Raw genomic sequence first — 18,099 nt, 5'->3', positions numbered from 1 at the left:
CCGGCGGGCGGGGAATTCGCCGCCACCGATTCGAAACTCAAGAGTCCCACTCGCCGCTAGGAGAGAAAACCACCCTCCCACCTGCCCCTAATTGGAGCCTCTCCGCACGCCTCCCCGAGCTGGAAAAGTTTCAGTGAAACTCGAGAAGCTCGAGAAGCTCGACGTACCTGCGCGAGGCCACGCCCCGGGGCCGGAACGCAACGCTCGGCTCAGCGGTTGGAAAACCGGGCGTCCCGGCCCCGCCCCCGGCCGCCGCGCCGCACGCTGCGGCCCCGCCTCCGCTGCCCCAGGTGCGCCAGCCGCTAAGGAGCTGTATCGGAATGCAAACGGCTGGAACGCTCAGATCGCAAGGCCGAAAACTACCTTTAACCTTTAATTACTCCTAGGGAGCCAGCCAGCGTTGTCCATCCCCATCACTCCCCTTTCCTAAATGGCAAAAAGCCAAGACCCGAGCTCGCTGCAGTTATCGTCGGTACTTGGTAGAGACTTCCCAGTGTCGTGGGCACTGTGGGATGAGGGGTGAGTTTCTAATCTGCATTGGCAGGATGGACGTCTGCGGACACCCGCGAACGCGATGGGGAGCAGGAAGGGGTCCCGGCCAACCAGAGTAATCAGGGATCTGGGTTTAGGTTTCCGCTCTGATGTTAACTAGCTATGACCCCTAGTAATACTCTCACCCCCTTTTAGGCCCCTTTCCCAGTCTGTGAGGTGGTGAGGGAGAAAACATTTGTAACAGCTACTTGAAGTGCCGCGGATAAATGATTTAGGAGCACAGTCTAGATTAATCCCAAAACAACCCGCGCAATAACTATTATTACCATTTTACAGATGAGGAAATAGAACTGAGAAAGGCTGGATAAATTGCCCACAGTCACACAGTTGGTAGACACAGTTTGTAAATGTCCATCACAAGAAAACTTTAGTCTGTGACTTCTGCTTTCTACTATTAATCACTGCACTATAAATGCTCCCACCAGCGTCTTTTCTGCATTGGGATCCCACAGTCCAAAGAGATATATAAGCAGTATGTACGCCTGTATGTATGTATGTATGCAAAAATATATGAGAGGGGGTGTGGGGAGAAGGAGTGGGAGACTAGGGATCTCTGCACAGGTCCTTCATTATATTGGTAATGTCTTTTTACTTGCTTTAAAAAGATAAAATAAAGTGTACTGTAATTCATTTAAACTCTTGGGTAGCGGAGGAGCAGAGAAGAGAAACGTGAGTGCTGTCCTGAGATACTTTGAAGAGTTAGCATGTAGAAGAGGATTAGACATGTTTTGAGTAGCTCCAGAGAGCAGAACTAGGTAGTAGCCACAGTGGGGGGCTGATTTCAGCTCAGTGTAGAAAGAGATTTTTAACAGGGCTCGCTGGGGGAGTTCGCTGGTGGTCCAATGGTTAGGACTCAGCTCTTTCACTTCCGTGGCCCAGGTACAATCCCCAGTGGGGAAACTAAGATTCCCCGAAAGCCGCCAGGCATGGCCGTAAAAAACAAACAGCCGCCCGCCGTAAATAAATAAATAAATAAAAACAGGGCCCCCTGGTCCCAGTCCTGGGGGCTGCCTGGTGAGGTTAAGGGCCATGTCACTGGAAGGCTTACAGCAAAGGACCAGGGCATCCGTCCTGCAGGTTGGAGAGGGAATTCCCTCCCAGGATCAGGGGTCAGATTGGGTGAGTCCAGGTAGCCTCTTGAGGGGCTTGAGTCCTGGGAGTCCATGATTCTTCCTTGAAGACCAAAGTTTGGTGAGTCAGTTGCCAGGGACCATCATTATTTATTGAACAGCCATAAACTGAATGGCCACCATCTTGGCCCTGTGAGTTTCTAGGATGGAGTTTACCTCTGATAAAGGCCCTGTGTCATGTGTGTGACCTCTTGCTGAACCTACCATGGGACCAATTAACGAACTAATGGGGGTTCCAGATAATTCAGGCAGACAAAATTGTATAAAATGTCATGTTAGCCAGTTGTTTCAACCATATCCCCAATAAGACATTTCCCCAAATTTACATAAGTGGAGGGTTAGCATTCTGCCTCTTCCCCTCTGCCCTGACAGAGCTCACAGGAGCAGGAAAAAAAATGGTTGAAAAGGAAGAGAAGCAAATGGTTCTGAATGTGCCATGAGAGTGGAATAATTGCTCCCTGAATAACAGGAGTGGATGCTTCCCAACGCACAGACAAGAAGGGCCAGGGAAAGCTGTCCAGTGAATGATATCATTCTTTTTTTTTTTTTTTTTTTTTGGTATGCGGGCCTCCCTCTGCTGTGGCCTCTCCCGTTGCGGGGCACAGGCTCCGGACGCGCAGGCCCAGCGGCCATGGCTCACAGGCCCAGCCGCTCCGTGGCATGTGGGATCTTCCCAGACTGGGGCGCGAACCCGGTTACCCTGCATCGGCAGGCGGACGCGCAACCACTGCGCCACCAGGGAAGTCCCGATATCATTCTTTTTAACGGGTGCCTTTCAGTAGCCCCATCTCTTAAGAATTTCTCATTGCCATGTCTGGAGTTCTTTTGGAAATGTGGTAAGAGCCTTTGAAATTGTATAACCCTGTGGGCAAATTCTGGCCTTCCCCCTTCCTAACATCTGTGTGACTTGGGAGAAATTACTACTTACCCTCTCGAAGCTTTAAGTTCCTTACCTATAAAATGGAGTCAAGGGAATTTCCTGGTGGTCCAGTGGTTAGGACTCCGCGCTCTCACTGTCGAGGGCCCAGGTTCAATCCCTGGTCAGGGAACTAAGATCCCACAAGCCTCGTGGTGCGAAAAAGAAAAAAAATGGAGTCGATATTTTTTTAGTTGAGATGCGCCTGAGGATAAAATAAATTGTGACTGTGTTTTTGTTTCCTTCCTTTCTCTCAGGAGTCTTCTTTACACCCCCTACCTGCACCTCAGTTCTCAGGATGCTGTGTCCCAGAATCACACCCCTGGGCCCTCTTTTCCTCCCTGGAAAAGTTGCCTTCTAGAAGCAGCACCAGGGCCTTCCTGATCCTGTCCAGGAGACAGTTCTCCTGACGGGGATCAGGTCACTCCTGAGGGTCCTTCAATAAGGAAGATACTCAATCCCAAGACATCCCTTCAATCTTTCCAAGCCTCCATTTCATCAGCTGTTATATGTAACTATTACATCTATAATCTGGGGATGATAATTGTACCTTTCTTATAGGCTGGTTATGAAGATTCAGTTTGCTAAATGCCCATAAAGTACTTCTTAGCACAGTTCCTCACATATAGTAAATAAGAAATGGTAGCAACTATAGAATGACTGCCCCAAGGGGCAATCTTCCTCTTTCCAGAGAACAATGCATCAACGTCCAGCTGTTTTCAACTTAAATTTTTATTAGTATTTTATGGAACTATGCCTTGAATCATCAAAATTTCCAAGAAAATATTTTATTGAACAATGCCATGAGTTAATGATCTCAGGAATGCAGTTTCTCCCAGTGGCCTGACTACATTCATTTGAGTCAGTTTGCAGATGTTTTCTTGTGACTTTGGGATTAGAGTATTTGTTTTTTAGATTTTGACTCCTTTGCCCTGAAGGGCTTGGGGTGTTTTATGGCTCTGTGGAACAGTACAGAGAAATAACCACAGGCAATTCCAGACAGTCTGGCTTTCAGGGATTGGGAACTTTGTGCAGTTTCTCACCCTCTACAGCTCTAAGGAAAATAAAGTAGGAACTGGGGGAGGCCAGACCCTGAGGGAAAAGCCATTTCATTCAATCATTCCTACAGTCATTTATCAAACTTATAAAACTCTTTCTGGAGAAACAAAGACTTAGTCCCTGCACTCTTGGGTCCCAGTCAAATATAGATGGAGGAAATGTGACATTCATTTACTCACTCTGGACAAGGTTAGGAATGACCTTCACATGGTAAATCCTTTGATCAATTCTCAGTCTTCATGTTACTCAACCCGACTGTGGAATTTGGCATAATTGACCTCTCTCCCTTCTTGAATGCTATGTTCACCTGGCTTCCTGGACCACTCTTGTCCTGATTCTCCTCCTGATTCTCCTCCTGTCTCCCTGGCAACTCAGAAGGGGTTGGTTCTTTTCTGGTTCTCATTTACCGTCCTCAATTCTACACTCGAGGGTGCCTGTGGGTTTGTCCTTGGACTGCTTCTGAATATACACTCATTTCCTTTCGTCATCTAATCCAATCCTGTGGTTTTATATACCAAATTTATGCTGACAATTTCCAAATTTGTATTTCTATCCCAGATTTCTCCTTTGCAGACACAACATATCCATTCAGCTACTCAACATCTCCACTTAGACATGACTGTAGGCATATCAAGCATAAGTTCAAAACTACATTTCTGACCCGCCCTGCCCCTCTCATAGTCTTCCCATCTCCTTAAATTGCAATTCCATCCCTCCAGTTGCTCAGATCAAAAATCTTGGAGTCATCTGTGACTTCTTTCTCTTATATTCCACATCTGATCCATCAGCGAATCCTCCCTTGAAAATATATCCAAAATACCACCCTGGTTCAAGTTACCATTATCTTTTGCCTACATATTGCAATAGCCTTGTGACTTGTCTCTCTCCTTTTACCCATAAGCCTCTACACAGTCTTCTCTCAACATAGCGGTCAGACTGAACCTGTTAAGCTGTGCATCAGTTCAGGTCACTTCCTCACTTAAAATACTGAAGTAGCTCCCCACTTCCCTCTGCACAGAAACCAAAGCCTGTCGAAGGCTTACACATCCTGCCCTCCCCCGTCTCCCATACACAAGCCCCTTGACTTCATCTTTTCTGTTCCCCTCACTCATTCTGCTCCTGCCACACACACACCCTTGCCATACCTTTGCCTGGAATGCTTTTCCCTCGAACACCTACATAGTTTCAGTCTTCACTTCCTTCAGGTTTGTGCTAAAATGCTATCTTCTCAGTGGGGCCTTCTAAGAAGACCTTATTTAAAATTATACTCCCATCCTATACTCTCCATCCTCCCTCTGTGTTTTATTTTCCTCCACGGCATGGATTGCCAGATTGATATTCTACACGTATTTATTTATTATCTAGTTCCCCCACTGCAATGTAAGCTCCATGAGTACAGAGTTTTTTGGTTTTTTGGTTTTTTACTTTGTGGCATTTTTTAAAGTATTTAGAGGGCTTCCCTGGTGGCGCAGTGGTTGCGCGTCCGCCTGCCGATGCGGGGGAACCGGGTTCGCGCCCCGGTCTGGGGGGATCCCACGTGCCGCGGAGCTGCTTGGCCCGTGAGCCATGGCCGCTGGGCCTGCGCTCCGGAGCCTGTGCTCCGCAACGGGAGAGGCCGCAGCAGGGGGAGGCCCGCATACCACAAAAAAAATAAATAAATAAAGTATTTAGAGAGTAACAGTATCCAGCACGGGAAACTGCCTCTGATATATTTATCTCTATAAGGTCTTAAATGTTATTATTTAAGTCCCAGTTTAAATCACTTTTCTGTGTGTGTGTGTGTGTGTGTGTGTGTTTTCTTGTGTTTTTTTTTTTTTTTTTTTAATAAATTTTATTTATTTTATTTTTGGCTGCACTGGGTCTTTGTTCCTGCGTGTGGGCTTTCCTCTGGTTGCAGCAAGCAGGGGCTACTCTTTGTTGCACTGCGCAGGCTTCTCATTGCAGTGGCTTCTCTATATTTATCTCTATAAGGTCTTAAATGTTATTATTTAAGTCCCAGTTTAAATCACTTTTCTGTGTGTGTGTGTGTGTGTGTTTTCTTGTGTTGTTTTTTTTTTTTTTTTTTAATTTTATTTATTTTATTTTTGGCTGCACTGGGTCTTTGTTCCTGCGTGTGGGCTTTCCTCTGGTTGCAGCAAGCAGGGGCTACTCTTTGTTGCACTGCGCAGGCTTCTCATTGCAGTGGCTTCTCTTGTTGCAGAGCACAGGCTGTAGGTGCACAGGCTTCAGTAGTCATGGCATACGGGCTCAGTGGTTGTGGCTCACAGGCTCTAGAGTGCAGGCTCAGTAGTTGTGGCACACGGGCTTAGTTGCTCCGCAGCATGTGGGATCTTCCTGGACTAGGGCTCGAACCCGTGGCCCCTGCATTGGCAGGTGGATTCTTAACCACTGCACCACCAGGAAAGCCCCAAATCACTTTTCTTAAAATGCAGAAAGGCAAATGTCTAAAGCACTGCAAAAGCCAACCTATAAAATGTAGAGGACAGATATTTTTATGTTTTGTCCACTGCTGTATTCTCAGTGCTAGAACAATGCCTAGTACATAGAATGAGCTCAACAAATACTTGTGAATGAATTAATTCTTACATATTGTACACCTACTATCTTTCACTCACTCTGCTAGAAGCTAGGATTACAAAGGTCCGTATCTCTACCTCCATTGTGTCGTTGGTCAAATGTGAAGAGAGATGCGTAAGTCAAGTATTGAGGGGGAGGAGTCGGTGAGTGAAGCATCTTTGAAGGGCTACGCACACGCACACGGAGAAAGGATGACTGTTACCCGGGGGGAATCAGAAAAGGCTTCCTGAAGGAGGGGGCATCTGAAGAGGGCTTTGAAGGATGAATAGTTCGCCAGGTGAATTATTTATGGTGAGGCTAACTGCTATAACAGATAAATCTCCAAATCTTAGTTGCTTCACTGAAATAGATGTTTCTTTCTGACTCAAAGCCAAATCCAAGTCTAAGTTTGGTGGAAGGTTCTCCTCCAGGTGGGGATAAATGAGCCAGGCTTCTCCCAACTTGGGGCTCTGCCATCTTCACCTCATGGCTTTCAAGGGCGCTACAGAAGGAAAGAGCAGGAAGGATTCTGCATATACGTTTTCCACAGCTCTGGCCTGAAAGTGGCGCACAATCATTTCTATATTCCATTGACCAGAACTCAGGCACACGGTCACAGCTCACTGCAAGGGAGACTATGTGCCCAGAAGGAAGGGGGATAAAGGAGTTCAGTGGACAGCTAGACAGTTTCTGTTATCCCAGGCATAATGGGGTAGAGACAGGCCCCCAAGGGAAAGCACGTTATGAAAGTGTGGTATGTTTGGGGAACACTGGTGGAAACCAAGAGAGTGTGAAGGAAGGTGGCCAGCGATAAAACTAGAAAGCAGGCAGGACTTACCTAGGAAGGGCTTCTGTTTACCATGAAAAAGCCCTTGGACTTTGGTCCTGAGGGCGTTGAAGGTTAAACCATCCTTTCTCAGCCCTATCTTCACATCACTGAAACTGACAGGATGGCTTTGCTGGGGCCAAGAGAAAAGACTACATCAGGTAGGAGTCATAGGAGGAAGAAACAGGGAGAAGAAAATGGGAGGAGAAGAGAGAGTCACTCCTACCACAAATGCCGTCGACATGAGCATCTCAGCCCACCAGTCAACCCGTCCCCATCTTTTTAATCACCATGTGGCATAATCATGGCTCTCAGGCCTCAGCCCCGTCATGTGCTTGTTTCATTAAATAATCACTGGCACAGACTCCATCACCGAGCTCTTCGTGAGGTATGGGTGCCAATTCTGCCCCCCTCGCGTAACCCCTTTTCAGAAAGGTGAGGTAGGGCCGCCTTTCTCTGTTTACACTCTTCCCAGCGATGCACGGCCTAACCCCACCTGCAGCCCTGTTTGAAAGCCTTGTAACATTTTTCCTTAAAGTTATTTCCCCCAATTGTTTGACTGGCAGAAACAAAAAAATCTAAAAATTAAAAAAAAAAACAAAAACCCGAAGATCATAAGCCTAAACAGTAGTTGGTGGCTAATGCCTAAAAATACTATCATTTGAAATTATTCCTTTGGGCCTGGCAAGCCTCTGGGAAGCCGAGAGACCTACATTACGGTTCCAATCTTTGTCTCCCATCCCCCAGACACCCCCGTTTCACTGCCGCTGAGCTGAGAGATGCTGGGTGAGTGGGGCACCCCTAGGGGCCTCCCTCCCTCATGCCCGAGGGCTTCTAAGGGCCCCTCCAGCTCTAATTGATGAGTTGAAGTAAACTAATGCTTCTGAAATGAGTGGAGAGAGTGGGGAGCGAGGGAGTCCAGCGTGGGGCGGCTCCAGGCTGTAGGACCAGAGGGCAGTGCCAAGGACATACCTGCCACCTCAGCTCCTCTCCAGAGAGGCTCTTAGTGTCGGAAGGAGCCAGAGCTCCCCTGGTCTAATCACGAGGAGTGAAAACCACCAGCCCAGTTTTAAAGAAGCCTAACCGCTGACTTTTCTTCTTACACCATCCTCTTTAGATAAGTGGCCAAAAAAAAGAAAAAAAAGACATTCAGTCCCAGAATATAGTTGTTTTCCAATTTGGTTGCTCATAGACTAGTTAGTTGTTCCCTCTTCTTTGTTTCCAGTCTCTACCACAAGCTCCACCCACCACTTGCAGGGGCTCATTCTTAGAGGCTCATCTAAAGAAGAAATGTTTCTCTTTCCTGATTATGCATGCAACACATACTTATTAAGTTTATTGTAAAAAAGACTGGAAAATACAAAAAGAAGGAAGGAAGGAGAGGGAGGGAGGAAGGTCCGGGAAGAAGGAAGGAAGGATCCAGAGATAACTGCTCTTAACAGTTGGATCTACGTCTTTCTAGTTAGAGCTATCTTTTTTTTTTTTTTTTTTTTTTTGCGGTACGCGGGCCTCTCACTGTTGTGGCCTCTCCCTTTGCGGAGCACAGGCTCCGGACGCGCAGGCTCAGTGGCCATGGCTCACGGGCCTAGCCACTCCGCGGCATGTGGGATCTTCCCAGACCGGGGCACGAACCCGTGTCCCCTGCATCGGCAGGCGGACTCTCAACCACTGCGCCTCCAGGAAAGCCCAGAGCTATGTTTTTAAAAACCAGATTAAAATTACATTGCCTAACTGCTTTTTTAGTTTTCCCCACTTGACAACATAGGAACATCTTCCCAAAGTCTTAAATATTCTTCCATAGCACCATTTTTGGTTGCCGTATAATATTTCATCTTCTCAGTAGATCCTTATTTAACCTGTTATAGACTACCCATATTATTTTAGGTTTTTGTTGTTGTGTTTTAAATAACAGAGATAAACATATTCTGATACATACGTTTTATCCCTGCAGCCTCAGACTATTCTTTTAGGACAAAATATTTTTATAGATGGGTGCATTTCCTACATCAAAAAAATTCTGTTGGGGGCTTCCCTGGTGGTGCAGTGGTTGAGAATCTGCCTGCTAATGCAGGGGACATGGGTTCGAGCCCTGGTCTGGGAGGATCCCACATGCTGTGGAGCAACTAGGCCCATGAGCCACAACTACTGAGCCTGCGCGTCTGGAGCCTGTGCTCCGCAACAAGAGAGGCCACAATAGTGAGAGGCCCGTGCACCACGATGAAGAGTGGCCCCCGCTTGCCACAACTAGAGAAAGCCCTCGCACAGAAACGAAGACCCAACACAGCCATAAATAAATAAATTAATAAACTCCTACCCCCAACATCTTTTTAAAAAAAAAAAAAATTCTGTTGGGACTTCCCTCGTGGCACAGTGGTTAAGAATCCACCTGCCAACGCTGGGGACACGGGTTCGAGCCCTGGTCCGGGAAGATCCCACATGCCACAGAGCAACTAAGCTTGTGAGCCACAACTACTGAGCCCGTATGCCGTAACTACTGAAGCCCACGCACCTCCAGCTCGTGCTCCAACAAGAGAAGCCACTGCAATGAAAAGCCCCACGCACCACAACGAAGAGTAGCCCCCGCTCGCCGCAACTAGAGAAAGCCCGCATGCAGCAACGAAGACCCAATGCAGCCAAAAATAAATAAATTTATTTATTTTAAAAAAATTCTGTTTATTTTAAAAGCTTTTAATGATTATTATCAAATTACCCTTCAGAAACAATGTACCAATTTATAGTCCCATCAGCAGTGTATGTGTGTCCATCTCTTCACATCTTCACTGGCAGTGAGTGTTACTTTTTAAAAAATCTCTACTAATCTGATCATCCTGCCCTGATTTTAATATTTATTTACTCAAGGAGCAGAGCAGGGGAAAGGATTTTTCATGGAGGTGAGAAGAACCTAAGAGATGGGGAGCTGTGATTCTAAAGCATAATCTAAGCACACAATCAGTAAATATTTGTACAAATTCTATGTAGATCTTTTTTTAGCAGAGTTACTTTAGTATAATGAGTATATTGGCTGCAGTAGGAGACTTGCCTCAAAGTCCTTTTACTTATTGGCTACAGGACAGAAAGTAAGCAAACAGTGAGGCCCCTCAGTCTCAGGTTTCTCTTATATGAAATAGCTGTTCAACCCACAGGGTGTTTGTGACAATGAAATAAGAAAATGTGCATAAAAGTCCTTTGGAAACCATGACAGCACTAAACCTATGCTGGGGATTCTTACTGTTGCTATCTCTAACCACAGTGAAAGATCATATTATACCTGACCTTAAATAAATCACGTTGTTTTTAGACAAATCATCCCATAATCCCTAGCCAACTAAAGGTCTTGCCTCTACAACCCAGCAGGATTAGACCTTTGTCCTGGAGATGTGGCAGACTATACAGGTGAGAGGAAGAGACCTCAGAGACACTTCCTAACAGCCCAGGATCTTACAGTTTCACAAAGTAACATGAGACAGATGCACCTACAAAACCAGTCAGGGATGTTGGAGAAGGAACTGAGACCAGCGTGTGCCCTTAATCGGGGCGGTGAAAACTTGTGGTGGCACCAGGGGCCAAGCCCCACCAGCTAAGAAGTTGTAGCCCTCAAGCAGGGCCAGACTGGAGGTCTCTATGCTTGGTAGAGGCTGGTAGGAAGCTGCTGTTTGCCTGGGATCCCTGGCGAAACTGCAGAGACCCAAAGGCCTGTGGGAAGCTGGTGAGGAGAGGAAGGGGTTTGGAGAGCCAGGGGTGTTTGGATTTGCTATGAAAGACAAATGGGGGGACAGAGGTCCAGAGAGCCTGTGAGACCAGAGAGTTATTTCCAGGCAGTTTAAGCACAGCTAGTGGGAACGTAGAGGGAGGAGGGCCTGGGAAATCTGGGGAAGAGTGAGGCTATAATTCTCAGCTGCTCCGGGCAGCAGAAACTAGTTTGGTCCTGCTGTTTAGCATTTGTGAGCTTCTCATTAGCATTTGAAGGAAGTGCCAGCAGAACACCCACAGAGCCTTTAGAGCTGTGCTCAGCCTGCTGGGCTGGACGGGGGCGGGGAACCTAATTGCTCTGACGTCAACCTGACTTCAAGAATCCAGTTATCTCCTGGACCCTAAGAAGGGGCTGAATGCAGTTGCTATCCCAGCTAAAGCCCAAAGTCATTCTATTTATAACACTTCCCAAGTTCTTAGCTACTTCTATCTTTGGCCCAATATACTGGGTTGGCCCAAAAGTTCGTTCGGGTGTTTCCATAACATCTTACGGAAACCCTGAACCCTGAATGAACATTTTGGCCAACTCAATAGAAAGCATAATAATTTGGGAAAGAAAAAAATTACTGTCATAGGAAATGTTGAATTATTACCTCACTTAACCCTCACTCCATCTTACAAACTAGAGACTAGTATTGTCTTCTTGTCAGAAATAGCATGTTTCAGAAGCAGTTTCAGAAACAGATGCCATACTCATAATCTGATAGCAGAGGCATCCCTAGTAACGCTACATGCTTGAGTTTCCAGAAGCTTCCGTGAATTTTTTGCACTCTAATTAGAAATTAGGTGTTTATTTCTTAGGGGAAAAATCAGGCCAATTTTTGGCTTTGGAGCCCAAGGATGGCATGTAGGTGTGTCCAGGGATTCAGGTTTTGGTTCTCGAAGAACTGCAACCAGGCACTGAATGTGCAACTGTCTTGTCCTGCTCTTCTGAGAGGGAAAAAGATGGAGTGGACGAATATGGAGTTTAAAGCACAAAGAATCCCAGCTCCGTCCCACCAGCTCTACAGGCCCCAGTTATTTTGAAATGAAACTCACTTTAGAAATGCAAATGACTCACCATTTGGAGTTGGGGTTTCAGCATCCGCCAAGCTAACTGTGGCTTTGAAGACCTTTTGGGAGCTGGCTCTGTTCGCCCGGGAATACCTCCCCCCGGGGGATACCTCCCTCCTGGGGTTGCTGCTGGAGCCAGAGGAGATCGGGACAGTAAAAGGGCTTTTGGTAAAGTGTGAAGGAACATTCAATTTTATAGTGATAGTGTCGAGTCCTGAATATCTCGCAGCCCCTTGAACTAGCCAATGGAAGAGACAAGATTTTGCAAGGACTCTATGCCACTGCCCTGGGTAGACAAAGTCTTGGTCTAGAGCTGCTTCTATTCTTTTCTTTTTTTTTTTAAAGATTTTTTTGATGTGGACCATTTTTAAAGTTTTTATTGAATTTGTTGCAATATTGCTTCTGTTTTATGCTTTGGCTTTTTGGCCACGAGGCATGTGGGATCCTAGCTCCCTGACCAGGGATCGAACCCGCACGCCCTGCATTGGAAGGCGAAGTCTTAACCCCTGGACCGCCAGGGGAGTCCCCTAGAACTGCTTCTGTTCTTAAAATCTGATTTCCCATTTCTCCCTGCCCCCCCTCCCCGACAGCACCACAAAGATTGGGGCCTCTCTTGGGCAGGGTTCTCTGCCAGATTGAGTTAGTCCATGACACTGCAGCTGCACGGGTCGAAGAAAAAACATACCTGGGGCCCCCAACAGTAAAGCCATGTGAAAGCATCTGAGATGTGGTGCGGGGAGGAGGTGGAGAAGGCAACAGAGGAGAGAGCTGGGAGAGGAAGACGGAAAGAGAAGACCAGAGTTCAAGATATCTCACAAGCGCCCATTGCAAACTGCTTACTGCTCCATGCCCAGCAGGCTCCCCAAACAGGCCTCAAGGCTGGTTTAGCAGATGCTAAAATCCCTCATTTCCATTTCCAGAGGGAGTTTTATTTCTGAATAACTTTGAGCTAGATAAAAAAACTGACAGGCAGCAGGGCCTCACCGGTTAAGAGCTAGGACTTCTGGGCAAAACTGCTTGGGTATGAACCTTGACTTCACCTCTTATGAGCTGTGTGACCTTGGGCAAGATAATTAACCTCTCTGTGCCTGAGTTTTTCTTATCTGTAAACCAGGACTAATAGTAATAGCACCGGGTTCTTACATTACTGTACAAACTATGGGAGTTAATCTTTATCGAATACTTAGAACAGGTCCTGGCACATAGTTTCTTTAACATTTTAAAAATAGATATTATTATTATTATTATTATATTGTTATTTTGGCCATGCCTAGTGGCTCGCAGGATCTTAGTTTCCTGACCAGGGATCAAACCCGTGCCCCCCTCAGTGGCAGCGTGGAGTCCTAACCATTGGACCACCAGGCAAGTCCCAAAATAGATATTATTTTATTAATGCATCTCCCTGACTAGATATACGCTCTGAGACCAAGGCCCTGTCTGGATTTGCTTATTGTACATCCAGTGCTTAGCGCAGCATATAGTAAACAGTAAACTCTCTGGATAAAGGGACCCTCTCAAACCCTTCCTAGACTCCCCACTACAGAGAAGGAAGGCTGCAGCTCCGGCTCCACCCAGGCAAGCAATAAAAGGCACAGCTGCTAGCAGTCAATGAAACCAAAGTGACTCCTGGAGTTATGCCGTGACACAGTTCCCTGTTCTCAGAGCCCCGGACTTCTCCTTGTCTTCACCGCACAGGATGTAGGGCCCAGAACTTACTTACCTGGAGGAAGCGTTTGGTCTCTGAGTCGGGAGTGTCTGCCCAGCTTCAGATGTGGGCCAAGTGTCCTCGGTCTCCCACACTCCCCTGGGGAAAACAGACAGCAGCCCAGATAGCTCTGTGGCTTGTGGGCAGAGAGCCAGCCTCCTTCCCCAGCTCTCCAGGCACCTGATCCTTCTGCAGAGGCTTGGGCTGGACGCATGTGTAACAGAGAGCTAGCTCCAGCCCAAAGTTTCTTCCTGAAAATGTCGACATCTCCCCCTCAACTCACAAGGCAATCAGCATTTGCAGGACCCTGCTTGGCCCTCCCCAATGCAGAACTCTAGTGGGGACCAAAGTATAGTGACGTCAGTGATGTTCACTGAATCCAAGTCATCTATATCGTACGTAGCGCCAAGAAAGAATAAAAACCAACAAGGAAACACTCCGTTGATTTGAAGATATACTCCAATTTCATAGAAGCTACAGTATGAAAAAATTGCATCTTAGAATTGATGAAAACAGAGCACCATTACGACATGCAAACAGCAGGAAGAAAAGAGAAGCGATCAGAGGAGAACCTTCACATGTTCCACCAATGCATCTACTTGCCACGTACTCTGCCCTCCCTCTTCCGACAATGGGTGAACTGCCCACACCCCCATCTACACCAATCCCTGCACCTATGAACTGGGTCCCATCCCCTCTCAACAACTTAAGGACACATCGCTCCAGCCATCCCCACTCCTCTCCTCTGCATGGTTAATTTTTCCTCTCATTTGTTTCCACTGCCTAAAACTATGAAATAATGTCTTCCTTCTTGATCCCTCTCCAGTTCCATTCTTGGCTGCATTTTACACAAAATTCCTTAAAAGAGATGTGCACTCTTACCTTGTCCTCTCCTCCCATGTGTTTCCTTGAACCCTGATGGGAACACCAGCCTTCCATCCCCATTGCTCCATCTAAACAGGTTTCTGTCTAGGTCCCCAGTGACCTTCCATTGCCAAATCCAAGGGTTGACCCTAGTCCTTAGCTTCCTCCTCTCTCAGTAGCAATTGGCTTCCAAGATACTACTCTCTCCTGGTTCCCCTCCTCCCCTCCTCCCTCCCTTCCCTGGTCCTCCTCCATACACTGGCATTCCCTGAGGACCACACCTCTTTTCTACCTGCCCTCAATGCCCTGGTTATCTCACCCAGTCCCGTGGCTTTAATTACCATCCTCACTTTAATAACTACGGTCCCCAGCTCTGGCCTCTCTTCTTTTTTTTTTTTTTTTTTTTTTTTTTTTGCTGCCCTCAATGCCCTGGTGATCTCACCCAGTCCCGTGGCTTTAATTACCATCCTCACTTTAATAACTACGGTCCCCACTCCCGTTGCGGAGCACAGCCTCCAGACACGCAGGCTCAGCGGCCATGGCTCACGGGCCTAGCCGCTCCGCGGCATGTGGGATCTTCCCGGACCGGGGCACGAATCCGTGTCCCCTGCATCGGCAGGCGGACTCTCAACCACTGAGCCACCAGGGAAGCCCTGGCCTCTCTTCTGAACTCAGGGCTTGTATTTCCTGATAGGCATCTCAAACTAATATGTCCAAAACCAAACTTTCAAATTCTAACCTCAAGAAATCTTCTCCATCTTAATTAATAATTCTTTCCAGTTATTCTGGCCAAAAACCTTAGAATTCAAATCATCCTTGACTATTCATCCAATCCATCAACAAATCCTTTTGGATTTCAAAATCTCCAGAATAAGGTCGCATCTCACAACTTCTGCTTGCTGCCACCCTAGCCCAAATCCCCAACCTCTTTTACCTGGGCTGTCACAATAGTCTTCTACTGGTTTCCCTTTAGTCACTCTGTCTCCAGCATTCGATTTCCCACTCAAAAGCCAGAGTGATCCTTTAAAAGAACACCAGACCCTGAACTTTGTTCAAACTCTCCAAGGCTCCCATCTCAGGCAGAGGAAAGCCCCTCCTGCAGGGTCTAGCTCCTGGCCTCTCCCCTCTCTTGGTCAGCTCCAGCCACACGGGCCTCCTTGCTATTTCTAGAATACACTGAGCACTCTCCCACTTGGGTTTCTTCTTCCCCCACCATGACTGAGCCATGTACTCACCGCCTTACCCGCTGCAGGTCTTTGATCCACTGTCACTTTGTCAGTGTGGCCTCCCCTGACGTCCTCCACACAATGGCCCTCCCCAATGTCACCCCGCTCCCTACCCTGCTTTCTTTTCCTGTACATGTCACGCCCTCACATATTGTACATCTATATGTTGTTTTGGGGCTGTGACTGTGGCCCCCACTTGCACGTCAGCTCCATGAAGTCAGGGATTTTGTTCACCGCTGTATCCTCAGCACCTCGGACACCACGTGGCACATGGAGACGCTCCAAGAAGATTTACGGAGCGACTTCTGATGTTGAAGAAAACTTTCTTTATGCAGAAATGTTAGGAGCATGACTAGTTTTCCTATTTCTTTCTACAACTAGGTCACTGGGAGTTAAAAGAAAAGCATATACAGAAGTGTTTCCTGGAAGTCGCCTGAAAACGCAGAAAACAGCTGTCCTGTTAATCTTACAAAAGGATCTTGTCTGAAAGCATCTGTTCATGGCCTGAGTGTGCTTGTGCAACAGAGGAGTCTGGCCAGGCTTCAGGGGGGTCACTGAAATGACCAGAGGGTATTGCAGCCAAGGATCTTCTTACCCTCCCTCGCCTACCCCCCAACCCTTGCCCTCTTTGTCTCTGCCTATAGGGGCCTGACCATCCTTGCTCATCTTCTCTCTCCCTTTCCCCACCAGGTCTCCCTCTTTGCACCCTCGGCTCTTTACCAGATCCTTCTTAAGCCATTTATAAGCTTATGTGGCCCCATCTGGACCTGTCTGTCTCCTCCCCAACAAACCCCTCTCCCCAACCAAGACTGTGAAGCATTTGAAGGCTGGGGTTGTGTCTGACTTATCTTTGTACCCCTAACACCTAACACAGTGCCTGGCATATTGTAGGTACTCGAGAAATGTTTGCTGAATGACTGAATGAACTCTCCACTGTTGACAGGCTGGCTTTTTCACAATTTCCCGGAGACAGGCTGAGCTTATTCTTGGCAAAGCTTTGCTCATGCCATGCTCTCCAACCAGTATTCCCTACCCTCTCATTTCTACACACACACACACACACACACGTGAGTGCACGCACACACGTACACACACACACACACACAGCTATCCTTAGATAGCTAACTCTTAGTTAAGCAGAATATTTCAGCTCAAAAAGTATTTATTGTCTATTTACAACATTCTAATACTGTACTCAATGGTTGATAAAGGTAAGTTGTGGTTGATTTACTGGCACAAGTTTCATCAAATACTATTTTCTTCATGAGGCCTTTCTTTATAATTCCAATCAATGCACATCTGTCCCCTGTTGGCAGACACACTGCATGGAGGGTTGGTTTGAAAGAGAGGTTGTAAAGCACTGCCATGTGGTGATGCAGTGGGGTGTAAGGGCTGGGGTCAGACTTTCTGGTTCAAACCCAGGTTTCCTACTTACTAGCTGTCTGGCCTTGGCCCAATAACTGTCTATCTGAGCATCTGTTCCCTCATCTATAAAATAGGGATAATAATAACCTCCTTCAGAGGGCTGTTGGGAAGGTTTAATGAAAGCACACAGAAGAAAAGAAAAAAGAAAGAACATAGATCATGATCAATGAACAACAGCTGTTATTATCTCACAGTTTAAGCCTTTGATATGATTTACTACTTTATGTGGTACTGTGTTTTATTTTCTAATTCTGTCATATATACATAAATTCTCTCTTAAATGACAGTCCAAGTTCCTGGAAGGCACGGATCATAAACAAATAGGCCTAGAATGAACAGAGAGGCATTAAGTTGTTCTAATTACGAGTTAATTCATGGTTCCCAAAGCTGTATCTTTTTTACTACTTGGCAGGTCATTTTCTCAGACTAGTGTTAGGGAAGAGAGGTAGGCATTTCATATACGGTTACATAAACAATTAGGTATTTGTAAGTCACCATAGCTGATGGGAGTGTGTTGTGTGGGAGAGTGTAAAGGAACCCTTTGGCCCAGAGCTGCCTTCTTTTCCTAATCAGCTGGAATGATTAATTAGAAGCAATGCTACATAAGGCATAAGCCTACAAAAAGGCGTGGCCTTGGTTCTCCATGCTGGTTCTGCCTTTGTCTAGCTGTGTTACTTCGGGTAAGTTATTTAACCTCTGTTTCCTTATTTGCAGAGTGAAGATGATGATAATAGTCTCACCTCCTAGGGTTATGGTAAGAATTAAATGTTAAGTGCCAGGCACACAGTTAAGGGCTCAATATGTGATTATTTTTATGACAACTTCTTTGTTCATTTGCTCCAGTTCTGGGGCAGGTCTTAGGGCCGGGCCACCAGTGGATGTGTTTTAACACTTCCAGGCCACAGAAGGGACCTGTTTGAGGGTCACACAGGTGACAGAAGCTTGCCTTGTGCCAGGAGTGTCCCCTGCCCTGAGGGAGTGCCCAGACATCCCCAACTACTCCTCCGTTAGGGGGTAGCTGGGGCACCAGAAAAAGC

Source organism: Physeter macrocephalus, chromosome 8, assembly GCF_002837175.3.
Source record: "Physeter macrocephalus isolate SW-GA chromosome 8, ASM283717v5, whole genome shotgun sequence".
Classification (NCBI taxonomy): Eukaryota; Metazoa; Chordata; class Mammalia; order Artiodactyla; family Physeteridae; genus Physeter; species Physeter macrocephalus.
The sequence above is the reverse complement of the archived record's forward strand: the minus strand, read 5'-3'. Positions refer to the sequence as shown.